This window comes from Pseudorca crassidens, chromosome 19, assembly GCF_039906515.1.
Source record: "Pseudorca crassidens isolate mPseCra1 chromosome 19, mPseCra1.hap1, whole genome shotgun sequence".
Classification (NCBI taxonomy): domain Eukaryota; kingdom Metazoa; phylum Chordata; class Mammalia; order Artiodactyla; family Delphinidae; genus Pseudorca; species Pseudorca crassidens.
In genome coordinates this window covers 24279437-24297991 of record NC_090314.1, presented here as the reverse complement: position 1 = coordinate 24297991, position 18555 = coordinate 24279437, and the positions used below count along the sequence as shown (strand labels likewise).

General features: G+C 68.2%; 9 non-coding genes across 9 annotated transcripts; all 9 read left to right on the top strand.

The window, feature by feature from the left end:
- The first annotated feature begins 1428 nt into the window (after positions 1 to 1428).
- Positions 1429 to 1547, top strand: LOC137214043 (5S ribosomal RNA). The gene has a single exon (XR_010938659.1). It is a non-coding gene; the product is annotated as a 5S ribosomal RNA (ribosomal RNA).
- Positions 1548 to 2484: 937 nt separating this feature from the next.
- LOC137214042 (5S ribosomal RNA) lies at positions 2485 to 2603 on the top strand. Its single transcript, XR_010938658.1, has one exon. It is a non-coding gene; the product is annotated as a 5S ribosomal RNA (ribosomal RNA).
- A 2699-nt stretch (positions 2604 to 5302) lies between these two features.
- On the top strand, positions 5303 to 5421 carry LOC137214041 (5S ribosomal RNA). The gene has a single exon (XR_010938657.1). It is a non-coding gene; the product is annotated as a 5S ribosomal RNA (ribosomal RNA).
- A 937-nt stretch (positions 5422 to 6358) lies between these two features.
- Positions 6359 to 6477, top strand: LOC137214039 (5S ribosomal RNA). Its single transcript, XR_010938655.1, has one exon. It is a non-coding gene; the product is annotated as a 5S ribosomal RNA (ribosomal RNA).
- Positions 6478 to 9176: 2699 nt separating this feature from the next.
- Positions 9177 to 9295, top strand: LOC137214038 (5S ribosomal RNA). The gene has a single exon (XR_010938654.1). It is a non-coding gene; the product is annotated as a 5S ribosomal RNA (ribosomal RNA).
- Positions 9296 to 10232: 937 nt separating this feature from the next.
- LOC137214037 (5S ribosomal RNA) lies at positions 10233 to 10351 on the top strand. Its single transcript, XR_010938653.1, has one exon. It is a non-coding gene; the product is annotated as a 5S ribosomal RNA (ribosomal RNA).
- Positions 10352 to 13053: 2702 nt separating this feature from the next.
- On the top strand, positions 13054 to 13172 carry LOC137214036 (5S ribosomal RNA). Its single transcript, XR_010938652.1, has one exon. It is a non-coding gene; the product is annotated as a 5S ribosomal RNA (ribosomal RNA).
- Positions 13173 to 14109: 937 nt separating this feature from the next.
- On the top strand, positions 14110 to 14228 carry LOC137214035 (5S ribosomal RNA). The gene has a single exon (XR_010938651.1). It is a non-coding gene; the product is annotated as a 5S ribosomal RNA (ribosomal RNA).
- Positions 14229 to 16921: 2693 nt separating this feature from the next.
- Positions 16922 to 17040, top strand: LOC137214034 (5S ribosomal RNA). The gene has a single exon (XR_010938650.1). It is a non-coding gene; the product is annotated as a 5S ribosomal RNA (ribosomal RNA).
- The last annotated feature ends 1515 nt before the right edge of the window (positions 17041 to 18555 follow it).

The window sequence follows — 18555 nt, the reverse complement described above, 5'->3', positions numbered from 1 at the left end:
TCAGGCCAAGAAGGGGACACTGGCTTCTTATTGCAGGAAGCCAAGCGCAGGGACCCAGGCTGGCAGAAGGAGTGGCGCTTCCAAGCCACAGACCACCAATGTTTCCTGGACTCTGGCGCTCTTTATTCCTCTCTCCATGCCCTGCCGCCCCCTGCCCCTGCCCCCATTTGCTGCTGGTAAGTTCATTTTCCCAGTCTGGCTCCCGTGCAGAGAGGGCCTGGAGGCCGAGGTGGAAGGTAGCAGCGAGTTGGCCCGCGCTTGGCCCTCCTGCGGTTGCCGCTTCAGCACCAGACTGTCATACACCTGGTAGTTGGCATTGCCTCCCGGGTTCCGGCTGAGTGGCATGAAGGTGGGCGGGGGTGGAGGGTGCTCGGTAGCCTGGACGTCGGGCAGGAGGTGAGAGGGGCGGAGGAGCAGCGCTGAGCTGGGAGCCGGGGCCCGCTGGTCCGAGGCCTCGGCCAGTACCGTGAGGGAGGCGGAGGTGGCCACAGGGCGCCGCAAGGGCAGGATCTCAGCCCATTCGGTCAGCGGGTGCCGCACCTCGTGGGGATCGCGGGAGTAATCCAAGTGTCCCGTGGAGGGATGCAGGCTGCGGTTGGACTCGCTGTGAGCACAGCTGGGGAGGCTACGTCTGTGGGCCGGTGGGGTGTCGCGCTACCAGGCTTCGGGCCGGTAGACCCGAGGCACCAGAGCGGATGGAGGCTCAGAGCCCTCCAGACCCAGACTCCGCCATGGGCCCAGTTGCCGTCATTTCGGCCCGCGAGCCCCTCGACCTGCACCTGGCCGCCCCCACCGGCGCCCAGCCCCGGCGCCGCCACCTGTGTGCCGGTGTGTCCCTCCACAGCTCCCTCCGACAAAAGCCCCCCCACACCCCGCCCCTGTGGCGTGTCACCGGGGCCGGGTGCGGGAGCGGGATCGAGGGCAGGGGCCGCTTCCCCGGGCCTGCCGGCCACCAGGGGCGGGGTCCTGAGCTCGGCGGGGGGTGTGGGGGCAAGGGTGGCCTTGCCGGGGCTGAGGGGCCGTGGCGACTCAATGGTGGCTCCCGGTGGCTTCGGGCCGGCTGCTGTCGGGCAGGAGGGCCGGCCCGGGCTGCGGCCGGGCTGCGCCTAGCGCCGCGTGGGCGGGCAGGGCCGATGCCCAAGGGACCGCGGGCCCCGGGCCCTGAAGCCTCCGGGGCCACGTCCCTGTGAGCGACGTGCGGGATCTTGGGCGGGGCGCCAAGCGCCGAAGGGTTTGCTGGGTCACGGCCGCCCTGGGCTGGGAGGTGGTCGCCAAACCCTCCGCCGCCGCCCGATACCCGAGACCTCCGTTCCCCCTGCCTGGGCGGGCGAGGGGGCCCTGTCGGGGCGGGCCGGCTGCCAGGCTGGCGTTAAGGCGCCAGCGCCAGCGAAACTGGGCCTCAAGAGGCAGCCGTCGGCCCCCGCCCCCGTCTACGGCCATACCACCCTGAACGCGCCCGATCTCGTCTGATCTCGGAAGCTAAGCAGGGTCGGGCCTGGTTAGTACTTGGATGGGAGACCGCCTGGGAATACCGGGTGCTGTAGGCTTTTTGCCTCCCGCTCCGCCCGCCTTCTCCTTTACTCGCCCGCGGCGGGGGCCGCCGGCTCCGCCCCCGCCGGGCCCCGCTGCAGGCCCCACCTCCTCAGGCCCCTCCCACCACGGCGCGCGCCGGCGGGGGCGCTCCCCGCCGGCCCGGCCGGCCAGGCGGCCAGAAGGCGGCCCTGGAAGGCAGCCGCACCCCAGACGCTCCCGGGGTGGCTGGCCCGGACCCAGACTCCGCCGCGGGCCCAGTGGCCGTCCTTTCGGCCCGCGAGCCCCTCGACCTGCACCTGGCCGCCCCCACCGGCGCCCAGCCCCGGCGCCGCCACCTGTGTGCCTGTGTGTCCCTCCACAGCTCCCTCCGACAAAAGCCCCGCCCCACCACCACCCCGCCCCTCTGGCGTGTCACCGCGGTTGGGTGCGGGAGCGGGATCGAGGGCAGGGGCCGCTTCCCCGGGCCTGCCGGCCACCAGGGGCGGGGTCCTGAGCTCGGCGGGGGGTGTGGGGGCAAGGGTGGCCTTGCCGGGGCAGAGGGGCCGTGGCGACTCAATGGTGGCTCCCGGTGGCTTCGGGCCGGCTGCTGTCGGGCAGGAGGGCCGGCTCGGGCTGCGGCCGGGCTGCGCCTAGCGCCGCGTGGGCGGGCAGGACCGGTGCCCAAGGGACCGCGGGCCCCGGGCCCTGAAGCCTCCGGGGCCACGTCCCTGTGAGCGACGTGCGGGATCTTGGGCGGGGCGCCAAGCGCCGAAGGGTTTGCTGGGTCACGGCCGCCCTGGGCTGGGAGGTGGTCGCCAAACCCTCCGCCGCCGCCCGATACCCGAGACCTCCGTTCCCCCTGCCTGGGCGGGCGAGGGGGCCCTGCCGGGGCGGGCCGGCCGCCAGGCTGGCGTTAAGGCGCCAGCGCCAGCGAAACTGGGCCTCAAGAGGCAGCCGTCGGCCCCCGCCCCCGTCTACGGCCATACCACCCTGAACGCGCCCGATCTCGTCTGATCTCGGAAGCTAAGCAGGGTCGGGCCTGGTTAGTACTTGGATGGGAGACCGCCTGGGAATACCGGGTGCTGTAGGCTTTTTGCCTCCCGCTCCGCCCGCCTTCTCCTTTACTCGCCCGCGGCGCGGGGGCCGCCGGCTCCGCCCCCGCCGAGCCCCGCTGCAGGCAGTAGTCAAGGTGGTTTACCTGCCCGAGCAGGAAGCTTGGGCGATGGCAGAAGTGGGAAGAAACTCTTGAGCGCAGGTTCTTGGGATCCACGGAGCAGCGCATGCACATGCGATGGGTGCCTACACAGCTGGCTTGCTTGTCTGTGGGGAAAGGCGAGATGGGTCAGGGCCTGGGTTCCTGAGGGGCTGAGAATCAAGGCAGGGATAGAAGAAAGGGGACAGGCCCACATCTCCTGAACCCACGCCGGCGCCCACTCACCTTTGTGGAAAATACGATTGAAAAGTGCCCGCAAGAATCTCTTCAGATGCCTCCAGAGTTGAGGGAAGAAGGGGAGGGGGGAGGCCGGGAGCAGGGTGAGCCCTGAAATCCAACCCTTGTCCTGTCACACCCCAGCAGCCCTCCCACCTCAGCCCCTTCAAGACCCCAGGGCTCCCCCAACCGCGCTGCACAGATCCTGCCCTGACCATAGTCACCATGTTGATCCCCACGTTGAGCAAGATGAAGCTGACCGGGATCAGAAGAATTGAGTATCCTTGCTCCTGGCATTTCCTGGGGATGGGGCCAGTGAACGGCTCGGCTCGGTAGTAGTTTCGCTCACCCATGGCCGTTGGTCCCAGGACTGCCTGGGCCCTCTGCCCTCCAGTTTTAACTGGGAGCCAGACTGGGTCATAATGGGGCAGGTGGTGAGGTCACAGTGAGGGAGGGGGATGAAAAGGAGGGCCCAGAGTGGCATTCCCTGGTAACCAGGGTCAGGTAAGCTGAGCCTGGACAGTCAAACAGGGCCCGGTGGCCGGCATACATCCCCTCGAGCGGTCACTCATTCGCTCACCGCCCGCTGACTCACTTGTTCAAATGACACATTGCGTCTCTTGGCCCCTCTTGAGACTAGGAAGACCTTGGCCTCAGAGGCCTGCTGAAGGCCTGGCTGGAGTCCAGAGCCTCAGCCTTCTTCATGCCCTTCACTGGGCCTGGAGCTGGACCTGCCCAGATGTGGAACCTCCCAGTTTGGAAGCAACGTCTTGTATGAGGCTCTCTGTGGACAGGGACAGCTGAGACACAGAGGAGGTGCCCAGAGACCAGGGGTTTGGAGTCTGCAGCTGCAGATGTACTTAGTGCATGGTATAGGACCAGGAGGGGCCTGCTGGCAGAACTGTGGCCACTAAACCAAAGGGACCCTCAGGCCAAGAAGGGGACACTGGCTTCTTATTGCAGGAAGCCAAGCGCAGGGACCCAGGCTGGCAGAAGGAGTGGCGCTTCCAAGCCACAGACCACCAATGTTTCCTGGACTCTGGAGCTCTTTATTCCTCTCTCCATGCCCTGCCGCCCCCTGCCCCTGCCCCCATTTGCTGCTGGTAAGTTCATTTTCCCAGTCTGGCTCCCATGCAGAGAGGGCCTGGAGGCCGAGGTGGAAGGTAGCAGCGAGTTGGCCCGCGCTTGGCCCTCCTGCGGTTGCCGCTTCAGCACCAGACTGTCATACACCTGGTAGTTGGCATTGCCTCCCGGGTTCCGGCTGAGTGGCATGAAGGTGGGCGGGGGTGGAGGGTGCTCGGTAGCCTGGACGTCGGGCAGGAGGTGAGAGGGGCGGAGGAGCAGCGCTGAGCTGGGAGCCGGGGCCCGCTGGTCCGAGGCCTCGGCCAGTACCGTGAGGGAGGCGGAGGTGGCCACAGGGCGCCGCAAGGGCAGGATCTCAGCCCATTCGGCCAGCGGGTGCCGCACCTCGTGGGGATCGCGGGAGTAATCCAAGTGTCCCGTGGAGGGATGCAGGCTGCGGTTGGACTCGCTGTGAGCACAGCTGGGGAGGCTACGTCTGTGGGCCGGTGGGGTGTCGCGCTACCAGGCGTCGGGCCGGTAGACCCGAGGCACCAGAGCGGATGGAGGCTCAGAGCCCTCCAGACCCAGACTCCGCCATGGGCCCAGTTGCTGTCCTTTTGGCCCGCGAGCCCCTCGACCTGCACCTGGCCGCCCCCACCGGCGCCCAGCCCCGGCGCCGCCACCTGTGTGCCTGTGTGTCCCTCCACAGCTCCCTCCGACAAAAGCCCCGCCCCACCACCACCCCGCCCCTCTGGCGTGTCACCGCGGTTGGGTGCGGGAGCGGGATCGAGGGCAGGGGCCGCTTCCCCGGGCCTGCCGGCCACCAGGGGCGGGGTCCTGAGCTCGGCGGGGGGTGTGGGGGCAAGGGTGGCCTTGCCGGGGCTGAGGGGCCGTGGCGACTCAATGGTGGCTCCCGGTGGCTTCGGGCCGGCTGCTGTCGGGCAGGAGGGCCGGCCCGGGCTGCGGCCGGGCTGCGCCTAGCGCCGCGTGGGCGGGCAGGGCCGATGCCCAAGGGACCGCGGGCCCCGGGCCCTGAAGCCTCCGGGGCCACGTCCCTGTGAGCGACGTGCGGGATCTTGGGCGGGGCGCCAAGCGCCGAAGGGTTTGCTGGGTCACGGCCGCCCTGGGCTGGGAGGTGGTCGCCAAACCCTCCGCCGCCGCCCGATACCCGAGACCTCCGTTCCCCCTGCCTGGGCGGGCGAGGGGGCCCTGTCGGGGCGGGCCGGCCGCCAGGCTGGCGTTAAGGCGCCAGCGCCAGCGAAACTGGGCCTCAAGAGGCAGCCGTCGGCCCCCGCCCCCGTCTACGGCCATACCACCCTGAACGCGCCCGATCTCGTCTGATCTCGGAAGCTAAGCAGGGTCGGGCCTGGTTAGTACTTGGATGGGAGACCGCCTGGGAATACCGGGTGCTGTAGGCTTTTTGCCTCCCGCTCCGCCCGCCTTCTCCTTTACTCGCCCGCGGCGGGGGCCGCCGGCTCCGCCCCCGCCGGGCCCCGCTGCAGGCCCCACCTCCTCAGGCCCCTCCCACCACGGCGCGCGCCGGCGGGGGCGCTCCCCGCCGGCCCGGCCGGCCAGGCGGCCAGAAGGCGGCCCTGGAAGGCAGCCGCACCCCAGACGCTCCCGGGGTGGCTGGCCCGGACCCAGACTCCGCCGCGGGCCCAGTGGCCGTCCTTTCGGCCCGCGAGCCCCTCGACCTGCACCTGGCCGCCCCCACCGGCGCCCAGCCCCGGCGCCGCCACCTGTGTGCCTGTGTGTCCCTCCACAGCTCCCTCCGACAAAAGCCCCGCCCCACCACCACCCCGCCCCTCTGGCGTGTCACCGCGGTTGGGTGCGGGAGCGGGATCGAGGGCAGGGGCCGCTTCCCCGGGCCTGCCGGCCACCAGGGGCGGGGTCCTGAGCTCGGCGGGGGGTGTGGGGGCAAGGGTGGCCTTGCCGGGGCAGAGGGGCCGTGGCGACTCAATGGTGGCTCCCGGTGGCTTCGGGCCGGCTGCTGTCGGGCAGGAGGGCCGGCCCGGGCTGCGGCCGGGCTGCGCCTAGCTCCGCGTGGGCGGGCAGGACCGATGCCCAAGGGACCACGGGCCCCGGGGCCTGAAGCCTCCGGGGCCACGTCCCTGTGAGCGACGTGCGGGATCTTGGGCGGGGCGCCAAGCGCCGAAGGGTTTGCTGGGTCACGGCCGCCCTGGGCTGGGAGGTGGTCGCCAAACCCTCCGCCGCCGCCCGATACCCGAGACCTCCGTTCCCCCTGCCTGGGCGGGCGAGGGGGCCCTGCCGGGGTGGGCCGGCCGCCAGGCTGGCGTTAAGGCGCCAGCGCCAGCGAAACTGGGCCTCAAGAGGCAGCCGTCGGCCCCCGCCCCCGTCTACGGCCATACCACCCTGAACGCGCCCGATCTCGTCTGATCTCGGAAGCTAAGCAGGGTCGGGCCTGGTTAGTACTTGGATGGGAGACCGCCTGGGAATACCGGGTGCTGTAGGCTTTTTGCCTCCCGCTCCGCCCGCCTTCTCCTTTACTCGCCCGCGGCGGGGGGGCCGCCGGCTCCGCCCCCGCCGAGCCCCGCTGCAGGCAGTAGTCAAGGTGGTTTACCTGCCCGAGCAGGAAGCTTGGGCGACGGCAGAAGTGGGAAGAAACTCTTGAGCGCAGGTTCTTGGGATCCACGGAGCAGCGCATGCACATGCCATGGGTGCCTACACAGCTGGCTTGCTTGTCTGTGGGGAAAGGCGAGATGGGTCAGGGCCTGGGTTCCTGAGGGGCTGAGAATCAAGGCAGGGATAGAAGAAAGGGGACAGGCCCACATCCCCTGAACCCACGCCGGCGCCCACTCACCTTTGTGGAAAATACGATTGAAAAGTGCCCGCAAGAATCTCTTCAGATGCCTCCAGAGTTGAGGGAAGAAGGGGAGGGGGGAGGCCGGGAGCAGGGTGAGCCCTGAAATCCAACCCTTGTCCTGTCACACCCCAGCAGCCCTCCCACCTCAGCCCCTTCAAGACCCCAGGGCTCCCCCAACCGCGCTGCACAGATCCTGCCCTGACCATAGTCACCATGTTGATCCCCACGTTGAGCAAGATGAAGCTGACCGGGATCAGAAGAATTGAGTATCCTTGCTCCTGGCATTTCCTGGGGATGGGGCCAGTGAACGGCTCGGCTCGGTAGTAGTTTCGCTCACCCATGGCCGTTGGTCCCAGGACTGCCTGGGCCCTCTGCCCTCCAGTTTTAACTGGGAGCCAGACTGGGTCATAATGGGGCAGGTGGTGAGGTCACAGTGAGGGAGGGGGATGAAAAGGAGGGCCCAGAGTGGCATTCCCTGGTAACCAGGGTCAGGTAAGCTGAGCCTGGACAGTCAAACAGGGCCCGGTGGCCGGCATACATCCCCTCGAGCGGTCACTCATTCGCTCACCGCCCGCTGACTCACTTGTTCAAATGACACATTGCGTCTCTTGGCCCCTCTTGAGACTAGGAAGACCTTGGCCTCAGAGGCCTGCTGAAGGCCTGGCTGGAGTCCAGAGCCTCAGCCTTCTTCATGCCCTTCACTGGGCCTGGAGCTGGACCTGCCCAGATGTGGAACCTCCCAGTTTGGAAGCAACGTCTTGTATGAGGCTCTCTGTGGACAGGGACAGCTGAGACACAGAGGAGGTGCCCAGAGACCAGGGGTTTGGAGTCTGCAGCTGCAGATGTACTTAGTGCATGGTATAGGACCAGGAGGGGCCTGCTGGCAGAACTGTGGCCACTAAACCAAAGGGACCCTCAGGCCAAGAAGGGGACACTGGCTTCTTATTGCAGGAAGCCAAGCGCAGGGACCCAGGCTGGCAGAAGGAGTGGCGCTTCCAAGCCACAGACCACCAATGTTTCCTGGACTCTGGAGCTCTTTATTCCTCTCTCCATGCCCTGCCGCCCCCTGCCCCTGCCCCCATTTGCTGCTGGTAAGTTCATTTTCCCAGTCTGGCTCCCATGCAGAGAGGGCCTGGAGGCCGAGGTGGAAGGTAGCAGCGAGTTGGCCCGCGCTTGGCCCTCCTGCGGTTGCCGCTTCAGCACCAGACTGTCATACACCTGGTAGTTGGCATTGCCTCCCGGGTTCCGGCTGAGTGGCATGAAGGTGGGCGGGGGTGGAGGGTGCTCGGTAGCCTGGACGTCGGGCAGGAGGTGAGAGGGGCGGAGGAGCAGCGCTGAGCTGGGAGCCGGGGCCCGCTGGTCCGAGGCCTCGGCCAGTACCGTGAGGGAGGCGGAGGTGGCCACAGGGCGCCGCAAGGGCAGGATCTCAGCCCATTCGGCCAGCGGGTGCCGCACCTCGTGGGGATCGCGGGAGTAATCCAAGTGTCCCGTGGAGGGATGCAGGCTGCGGTTGGACTCGCTGTGAGCACAGCTGGGGAGGCTACGTCTGTGGGCCGGTGGGGTGTCGCGCTACCAGGCGTCGGGCCGGTAGACCCGAGGCACCAGAGCGGATGGAGGCTCAGAGCCCTCCAGACCCAGACTCCGCCATGGGCCCAGTTGCTGTCCTTTTGGCCCGCGAGCCCCTCGACCTGCACCTGGCCGCCCCCACCGGCGCCCAGCCCCGGCGCCGCCACCTGTGTGCCTGTGTGTCCCTCCACAGCTCCCTCCGACAAAAGCCCCGCCCCACCACCACCCCGCCCCTCTGGCGTGTCACCGCGGTTGGGTGCGGGAGCGGGATCGAGGGCAGGGGCCGCTTCCCCGGGCCTGCCGGCCACCAGGGGCGGGGTCCTGAGCTCGGCGGGGGGTGTGGGGGCAAGGGTGGCCTTGCCGGGGCTGAGGGGCCGTGGCGACTCAATGGTGGCTCCCGGTGGCTTCGGGCCGGCTGCTGTCGGGCAGGAGGGCCGGCCCGGGCTGCGGCCGGGCTGCGCCTAGCGCCGCGTGGGCGGGCAGGGCCGATGCCCAAGGGACCGCGGGCCCCGGGCCCTGAAGCCTCCGGGGCCACGTCCCTGTGAGCGACGTGCGGGATCTTGGGCGGGGCGCCAAGCGCCGAAGGGTTTGCTGGGTCACGGCCGCCCTGGGCTGGGAGGTGGTCGCCAAACCCTCCGCCGCCGCCCGATACCCGAGACCTCCGTTCCCCCTGCCTGGGCGGGCGAGGGGGCCCTGTCGGGGCGGGCCGGCCGCCAGGCTGGCGTTAAGGCGCCAGCGCCAGCGAAACTGGGCCTCAAGAGGCAGCCGTCGGCCCCCGCCCCCGTCTACGGCCATACCACCCTGAACGCGCCCGATCTCGTCTGATCTCGGAAGCTAAGCAGGGTCGGGCCTGGTTAGTACTTGGATGGGAGACCGCCTGGGAATACCGGGTGCTGTAGGCTTTTTGCCTCCCGCTCCGCCCGCCTTCTCCTTTACTCGCCCGCGGCGGGGGCCGCCGGCTCCGCCCCCGCCGGGCCCCGCTGCAGGCCCCACCTCCTCAGGCCCCTCCCACCACGGCGCGCGCCGGCGGGGGCGCTCCCCGCCGGCCCGGCCGGCCAGGCGGCCAGAAGGCGGCCCTGGAAGGCAGCCGCACCCCAGACGCTCCCGGGGTGGCTGGCCCAGACCCAGACTCCGCCGCGGGCCCAGTGGCCGTCCTTTCGGCCCGCGAGCCCCTCGACCTGCACCTGGCCGCCCCCACCGGCGCCTAGCCCCGGCGCCGCCATCTGTGTGCCGGTGTGTCCCTCCACAGCTCCCTCCGACAAAAGCCCCGCCCCACCACCACCCCGCCCCTCTGGCGTGTCACCGCGGTTGGGTGCTGGAGCGGGATCGAGGGCAGGGGCCGCTTCCCCGGGCCTGCCGGCCACCAGGGGCGGGGTCCTGAGCTCGGCGGGGGGTGTGGGGGCAAGGGTGGCCTTGCCGGGGCTGAGGGGCCGTGGCGACTCAATGGTGGCTCCCGGTGGCTTCGGGCCGGCTGCTGTCAGTCAGGAGGGCCGGCCCGGGCTGCGGCCGGGCTGCGCCTAGCTCCGCGTGGGCGGGCAGGACCGATGCCCAAGGGACCACGGGTGCCGGGGCCTGAAGCCTCCGGGGCCACGTCCCTGTGAGCGACGTGCGGGATCTTGGGCGGGGCGCCAAGCGCCGAAGGGTTTGCTGGGTCACGGCCGCCCTGGGCTGGGAGGTGGTCGCCAAACCCTCCGCCGCCGCCCGATACCCGAGACCTCCGTTCCCCCTGCCTGGGCGGGCGAGGGGGCCCTGCCGGGGCGGGCCGGCCGCCAGGCTGGCGTTAAGGCGCCAGCGCCAGCGAAACTGGGCCTCAAGAGGCAGCCGTCGGCCCCCGCCCCCGTCTACGGCCATACCACCCTGAACGCGCCCGATCTCGTCTGATCTCGGAAGCTAAGCAGGGTCGGGCCTGGTTAGTACTTGGATGGGAGACCGCCTGGGAATACCGGGTGCTGTAGGCTTTTTGCCTCCCCCTCCGCCCGCCTTCTCCTTTACTCGCCCGCGGCGGGGGGGCCGCCGGCTCCGCCCCCGCCGAGCCCCGCTGCAGGCAGTAGTCAAGGTGGTTTACCTGCCCGAGCAGGAAGCTTGGGCGACGGCAGAAGTGGGAAGAAACTCTTGAGCACAGGTTCTTGGGATCCACGGAGCAGCGCATGCACATGCCATGGGTGCCTACACAGCTGGCTTGCTTGTCTGTGGGGAAAGGCGAGATGGGTCAGGGCCTGGGTTCCTGAGGGGCTGAGAATCAAGGCAGGGATAGAAGAAAGGGGACAGGCCCACATCCCCTGAACCCACGCCGGCGCCCACTCACCTTTGTGGAAAATACGATTGAAAAGTGCCCGCAAGAATCTCTTCAGATGCCTCCAGAGTTGAGGGAAGAAGGGGAGGGGGGAGGCCGGGAGCAGGGTGAGCCCTGAAATCCAACCCTTGTCCTGTCACACCCCAGCAGCCCTCCCACCTCAGCCCCTTCAAGACCCCAGGGCTCCCCCAACCGCGCTGCACAGATCCTGCCCTGACCATAGTCACCATGTTGATCCCCACGTTGAGCAAGATGAAGCTGACCGGGATCAGAAGAATTGAGTATCCTTGCTCCTGGCATTTCCTGGGGATGGGGCCAGTGAACGGCTCGGCTCGGTAGTAGTTTCGCTCACCCATGGCCGTTGGTCCCAGGACTGCCTGGGCCCTCTGCCCTCCAGTTTTAACTGGGAGCCAGACTGGGTCATAATGGGGCAGGTGGTGAGGTCACAGTGAGGGAGGGGGATGAAAAGGAGGGCCCAGAGTGGCATTCCCTGGTAACCAGGGTCAGGTAAGCTGAGCCTGGACAGTCAAACAGGGCCCGGTGGCCGGCATACATCCCCTCGAGCGGTCACTCATTCGCTCACTGCCCGCTGACTCACTTGTTCAAATGACACATTGCGTCTCTTGGCCCCTCTTGAGACTAGGAAGACCTTGGCCTCAGAGGCCTGCTGAAGGCCTGGCTGGAGTCCAGAGCCTCAGCCTTCTTCATGCCCTTCACTGGGCCTGGAGCTGGACCTGCCCAGATGTGGAACCTCCCAGTTTGGAAGCAACGTCTTGTATGAGGCTCTCTGTGGACAGGGACAGCTGAGACACAGAGGAGGTGCCCAGAGACCAGGGGTTTGGAGTCTGCAGCTGCAGATGTACTTAGTGCATGGTATAGGACCAGGAGGGGCCTGCTGGCAGAACTGTGGCCACTAAACCAAAGGGACCCTCAGGCCAAGAAGGGGACACTGGCTTCTTATTGCAGGAAGCCAAGCGCAGGGACCCAGGCTGGCAGAAGGAGTGGCGCTTCCAAGCCACAGACCACCAATGTTTCCTGGACTCTGGAGCTCTTTATTCCTCTCTCCATGCCCTGCCGCCCCCTGCCCCTGCCCCCATTTGCTGCTGGTAAGTTCATTTTCCCAGTCTGGCTCCCGTGCAGAGAGGGCCTGGAGGCCGAGGTGGAAGGTAGCAGCGAGTTGGCCCGCGCTTGGCCCTCCTGCGGTTGCCGCTTCAGCACCAGACTGTCATACACACCTGGTAGTTGGCATTGCCTCCCGGGTTCCGGCTGAGTGGCATGAAGGTGGGCGGGGGTGGAGGGTGCTCGGTAGCCTGGACGTCGGGCAGGAGGTGAGAGGGGCGGAGGAGCAGCGCTGAGCTGGGAGCCGGGGCCCGCTGGTCCGAGGCCTCGGCCAGTACCGTGAGGGAGGCGGAGGTGGCCACAGGGCGCCGCAAGGGCAGGATCTCAGCCCATTCGGCCAGCGGGTGCCGCACCTCGTGGGGATCGCGGGAGTAATCCAAGTGTCCCGTGGAGGGATGCAGGCTGCGGTTGGACTCGCTGTGAGCACAGCTGGGGAGGCTACGTCTGTGGGCCGGTGGGGTGTCGCGCTACCAGGCGTCGGGCCGGTAGACCCGAGGCACCAGAGCGGATGGAGGCTCAGAGCCCTCCAGACCCAGACTCCGCCATGGGCCCAGTTGCTGTCCTTTTGGCCCGCGAGCCCCTCGACCTGCACCTGGCCGCCCCCACCGGCGCCCAGCCCCGGCGCCGCCACCTGTGTGCCTGTGTGTCCCTCCACAGCTCCCTCCGACAAAAGCCCCGCCCCACCACCACCCCGCCCCTCTGGCGTGTCACCGCGGTTGGGTGCGGGAGCGGGATCGAGGGCAGGGGCCGCTTCCCCGGGCCTGCCGGCCACCAGGGGCGGGGTCCTGAGCTCGGCGGGGGGTGTGGGGGCAAGGGTGGCCTTGCCGGGGCAGAGGGGCCGTGGCGACTCAATGGTGGCTCCCGGTGGCTTCGGGCCGGCTGCTGTCGGGCAGGAGGGCCGGCCCGGGCTGCGGCCGGGCTGCGCCTAGCGCCGCGTGGGCGGGCAGGACCGATGCCCAAGGGACCGCGGGCCCCGGGCCCTGAAGCCTCCGGGGCCACGTCCCTGTGAGCGACGTGCGGGATCTTGGGCGGGGCGCCAAGCGCCGAAGGGTTTGCTGGGTCACGGCCGCCCTGGGCTGGGAGGTGGTCGCCAAACCCTCCGCCGCCGCCCGATACCCGAGACCTCCGTTCCCCCTGCCTGGGCGGGCGAGGGGGCCCTGCCGGGGCGGGCCGGCCGCCAGGCTGGCGTTAAGGCGCCAGCGCCAGCGAAACTGGGCCTCAAGAGGCCGCCCGCGGCCCCCCGCCCCCGTCTACGGCCATACCACCCTGAACGCGCCCGATCTCGTCTGATCTCGGAAGCTAAGCAGGGTCGGGCCTGGTTAGTACTTGGATGGGAGACCGCCTGGGAATACCGGGTGCTGTAGGCTTTTTGCCTCCCGCTCCGCCCGCCTTCTCCTTTACTCGCCCGCGGCGGGGGCCGCCGGCTCCGCCCCCGCCGGGCCCCGCTGCAGGACCCACCTCCTCAGGCCCCTCCCACCACGGCGCGCGCCGGCGGGGGCGCTCCCCGCCGGCCCGGCCGGCCAGGCGGCCAGAAGGCGGCCCTGGAAGGCAGCCGCACCCCAGACGCTCCCGGGGTGGCTGGCCCAGACCCAGACTCCGCCGCGGGCCCAGTGGCCGTCCTTTCGGCCCGCGAGCCCCTCGACCTGCACCTGGCCGCCCCCACCGGCGCCTAGCCCCGGCGCCGCCATCTGTGTGCCGGTGTGTCCCTCCACAGCTCCCTCCGACAAAAGCCCCGCCCCACCACCACCCCGCCCCTCTGGCGTGTCACCGCGGTTGGGTGCTGGAGCGGGATCGAGGGCAGGGGCCGCTTCCCCGGGCCTGCCGGCCACCAGGGGCGGGGTCCTGAGCTCGGCGGGGGGTGTGGGGGCAAGGGTGGCCTTGCCGGGGCTGAGGGGCCGTGGCGACTCAATGGTGGCTCCCGGTGGCTTCGGGCCGGCTGCTGTCAGGCAGGAGGGCCGGCCCGGGCTGCGGCCGGGCTGCGCCTAGCTCCGCGTGGGCGGGCAGGACCGATGCCCAAGGGACCACGGGCCCCGGGGCCTGAAGCCTCCGGGGCCACGTCCCTGTGAGCGACGTGCGGGATCTTGGGCGGGGCGCCAAGCGCCGAAGGGTTTGCTGGGTCACGGCCACCCTGGGCTGGGAGGTGGTCGCCAAACCCTCCGCCGCCGCCCGATACCCGAGACCTCCGTTCCCCCTGCCTGGGCGGGCGAGGGGGCCCTGCCGGGGCGGGCCGGCCGCCAGGCTGGCGTTAAGGCGCCAGCGCCAGCGAAACTGGGCCTCAAGAGGCAGCCGTCGGCCCCCGCCCCCGTCTACGGCCATACCACCCTGAACGCGCCCGATCTCGTCTGATCTCGGAAGCTAAGCAGGGTCGGGCCTGGTTAGTACTTGGATGGGAGACCGCCTGGGAATACCGGGTGCTGTAGGCTTTTTGCCTCCCGCTCCGCCCGCCTTCTCCTTTACTCGCCCGCGGCGGGGGGGCCGCCGGCTCCGCCCCCGCCGAGCCCCGCTGCAGGCAGTAGTCAAGGTGGTTTACCTGCCCGAGCAGGAAGTTTGGGCGATGGCAGAAGTGGGAAGAAACTCTTGAGCGCAGGTTCTTGGGATCCACGGAGCAGCGCATGCACATGCGATGGGTGCCTACACAGCTGGCTTGCTTGTCTGTGGGGAAAGGCGAGATGGGTCAGGGCCTGGGTTCCTGAGGGGCTGAGAATCAAGGCAGGGATAGAAGAAAGGGGACAGGCCCACATCTCCTGAACCCACGCCGGCGCCCACTCACCTTTGTGGAAAATACGATTGAAAAGTGCCCGCAAGAATCTCTTCAGATGCCTCCAGAGTTGAGGGAAGAAGGGGAGGGGGGAGGCCGGGAGCAGGGTGAGCCCTGAAATCCAACCCTTGTCCTGTCACACCCCAGCAGCCCTCCCACCTCAGCCCCTTCAAGACCCCAGGGCTCCCCCAACCGCGCTGCACAGATCCTGCCCTGACCATAGTCACCATGTTGATCCCCACGTTGAGCAAGATGAAGCTGACCGGGATCAGAAGAATTGAGTATCCTTGCTCCTGGCATTTCCTGGGGATGGGGCCAGTGAACGGCTCGGCTCGGTAGTAGTTTCGCTCACCCATGGCCGTTGGTCCCAGGACTGCCTGGGCCCTCTGCCCTCCAGTTTTAACTGGGAGCCAGACTGGGTCATAATGGGGCAGGTGGTGAGGTCACAGTGAGGGAGGGGGATGAAAAGGAGGGCCCAGAGTGGCATTCCCTGGTAACCAGGGTCAGGTAAGCTGAGCCTGGACAGTCAAACAGGGCCTGGTGGCCGGCATACATCCCCTCGAGCGGTCATTCATTCGCTCACCGCCCGCTGACTCACTTGTTCAAATGACACATTGCGTCTCTTGGCCCCTCTTGAGACTAGGAAGACCTCGGCCTCAGAGGCCTGCTGAAGGCCTGGCTGGAGTCCAGAGCCTCAGCCTTCTTCATGCCCTTCACTGGGCCTGGAGCTGGACCTGCCCAGATGTGGAATCTCCCAGTTTGGAAGCAACGTCTTGTATGAGGCTCTCTGTGGACAGGGACAGCTGAGACACAGAGGAGGTGCCCAGAGACCAGGGGTTTGGAGTCTGCAGCTGCAGATGTACTTAGTGCATGGTATAGGACCAGGAGGGGCCTGCTGGCAGAACTGTGGCCACTAAACCAAAGGGACCCTCAGGCCAAGAAGGGGACACTGGCTTCTTATTGCAGGAAGCCAAGCGCAGGGACCCAGGCTGGCAGAAGGAGTGGCGCTTCCAAGCCACAGACCACCAATGTTTCCTGGACTCTGGCGCTCTTTATTCCTCTCTCCATGCCCTGCCGCCCCCTGCCCCTGCCCCCATTTGCTGCTGGTAAGTTCATTTTCCCAGTCTGGCTCCCGTGCAGAGAGGGCCTGGAGGCCGAGGTGGAAGGTAGCAGCGAGTTGGCCCGCGCTTGGCCCTCCTGCGGTTGCCGCTTCAGCACCAGACTGTGATACACCTGGTAGTTGGCATTGCCTCCCGGGTTCCGGCTGAGTGGCATGAAGGTGGGCGGGGGTGGAGGGTGCTCGGTAGCCTGGACGTCGGGCAGGAGGTGAGAGGGGCGGAGGAGCAGCGCTGAGCTGGGAGCCGGGGCCCGCTGGTCCGAGGCCTCGGCCAGTACCGTGAGGGAGGCGGAGGTGGCCACAGGGCGCCGCAAGGGCAGGATCTCAGCCCATTCGGCCAGCGGGTGCCGCACCTCGTGGGGATCGCGGGAGTAATCCAAGTGTCCCGTGGAGGGATGCAGGCTGCGGTTGGACTCGCTGTGAGCACAGCTGGGGAGGCTACGTCTGTGGGCCGGTGGGGTGTCGCGCTACCAGGCTTCGGGCCGGTAGACCCGAGGCACCAGAGCGGATGGAGGCTCAGAGCCCTCCAGACCCAGACTCCGCCATGGGCCCAGTTGCCGTCATTTCGGCCCGCGAGCCCCTCGACCTGCACCTGGCCGCCCCCACCGGCGCCCAGCCCCGGCGCCGCCACCTGTGTGCCGGTGTGTCCCTCCACAGCTCCCTCCGACAAAAGCCCCCCCACACCCCGCCCCTGTGGCGTGTCACCGGGGCCGGGTGCGGGAGCGGGATCGAGGGCAGGGGCCGCTTCCCCGGGCCTGCCGGCCACCAGGGGCGGGGTCCTGAGCTCGGCGGGGGGTGTGGGGGCAAGGGTGGCCTTGCCGGGGCTGAGGGGCCGTGGCGACTCAATGGTGGCTCCCGGTGGCTTCGGGCCGGCTGCTGTCAGGCAGGAGGGCCGGCCCGGGCTGCGGCCGGGCTGCGCCTAGCTCCGCGTGGGCGGGCAGGACCGATGCCCAAGGGACCACGGGCCCCGGGGCCTGAAGCCTCCGGGGCCACGTCCCTGTGAGCGACGTGCGGGATCTTGGGCGGGGCGCCAAGCGCCGAAGGGTTTGCTGGGTCACGGCCACCCTGGGCTGGGAGGTGGTCGCCAAACCCTCCGCCGCCGCCCGATACCCGAGACCTCCGTTCCCCCTGCCTGGGCGGGCGAGGGGGCCCTGCCGGGGCGGGCCGGCCGCCAGGCTGGCGTTAAGGCGCCAGCGCCAGCGAAACTGGGCCTCAAGAGGCAGCCGTCGGCCCCCGCCCCCGTCTACGGCCATACCACCCTGAACGCGCCCGATCTCGTCTGATCTCGGAAGCTAAGCAGGGTCGGGCCTGGTTAGTACTTGGATGGGAGACCGCCTGGGAATACCGGGTGCTGTAGGCTTTTTGCCTCCCGCTCCGCCCGCCTTCTCCTTTACTCGCCCGCGGCGCGGGGGCCGCCGGCTCCGCCCCCGCCGAGCCCCGCTGCAGGCAGTAGTCAAGGTGGTTTACCTGCCCGAGCAGGAAGCTTGGGCGATGGCAGAAGTGGGAAGAAACTCTTGAGCGCAGGTTCTTGGGATCCACGGAGCAGCGCATGCACATGCGATGGGTGCCTACACAGCTGGCTTGCTTGTCTGTGGGGAAAGGCGAGATGGGTCAGGGCCTGGGTTCCTGAGGGGCTGAGAATCAAGGCAGGGATAGAAGAAAGGGGACAGGCCCACATCTCCTGAACCCACGCCGGCGCCCACTCACCTTTGTGGAAAATACGATTGAAAAGTGCCCGCAAGAATCTCTTCAGATGCCTCCAGAGTTGAGGGAAGAAGGGGAGGGGGGAGGCCGGGAGCAGGGTGAGCCCTGAAATCCAACCCTTGTCCTGTCACACCCCAGCAGCCCTCCCACCTCAGCCCCTTCAAGACCCCAGGGCTCCTCCAACCGCGCTGCACAGATCCTGCCCTGACCATAGTCACCATGTTGATCCCCACGTTGAGCAAGATGAAGCTGACCGGGATCAGAAGAATTGAGTATCCTTGCTCCTGGCATTTCCTGGGGATGGGGCCAGTGAATGGCTCGGCTCGGTAGTAGTTTCGCTCACCCATGGCCGTTGGTCCCAGGACTGCCTGGGCCCTCTGCCCTCCAGTTTTAACTGGGAGCCAGACTGGGTCATAATGGGGCAGGTGGTGAGGTCACAGTGAGGGAGGGGGATGAAAAGGAGGGCCCAGAGTGGCATTCCCTGGTAACCAGGGTCAGGTAAGCTGAGCCTGGACAGTCAAACAGGGCCTGGTGGCCGGCATACATCCCCTCGAGCGGTCATTCATTCGCTCACCGCCCGCTGACTCACTTGTTCAAATGACACATTGCGTCTCTTGGCCCCTCTTGAGACTAGGAAGACCTCGGCCTCAGAGGCCTGCTGAAGGCCTGGCTGGAGTCCAGAGCCTCAGCCTTCTTCATGCCCTTAACTGGGCCTGGAGCTGGACCTGCCCAGATGTGGAATCTCCCAGTTTGGAAGCAACGTCTTGTATGAGGCTCTCTGTGGACAGGGACAGCTGAGACACAGAGGAGGTGCCCAGAGACCAGGGGTTTGGAGTCTGCAGCTGCAGATGTACTTAGTGCATGGTATAGGACCAGGAGGGGCCTGCTGGCAGAACTGTGGCCACTAAACCAAAGGGACCCTCAGGCCAAGAAGGGGACACTGGCTTCTTATTGCAGGAAGCCAAGCGCAGGGACCCAGGCTGGCAGAAGGAGTGGCGCTTCCAAGCCACAGACCACCAATGTTTCCTGGACTCTGGCGCTCTTTATTCCTCTCTCCATGCCCTGCCGCCCCCTGCCCCTGCCCCCATTTGCTGCTGGTAAGTTCATTTTCCCAGTCTGGCTCCCGTGCAGAGAGGGCCTGGAGGCCGAGGTGGAAGGTAGCAGCGAGTTG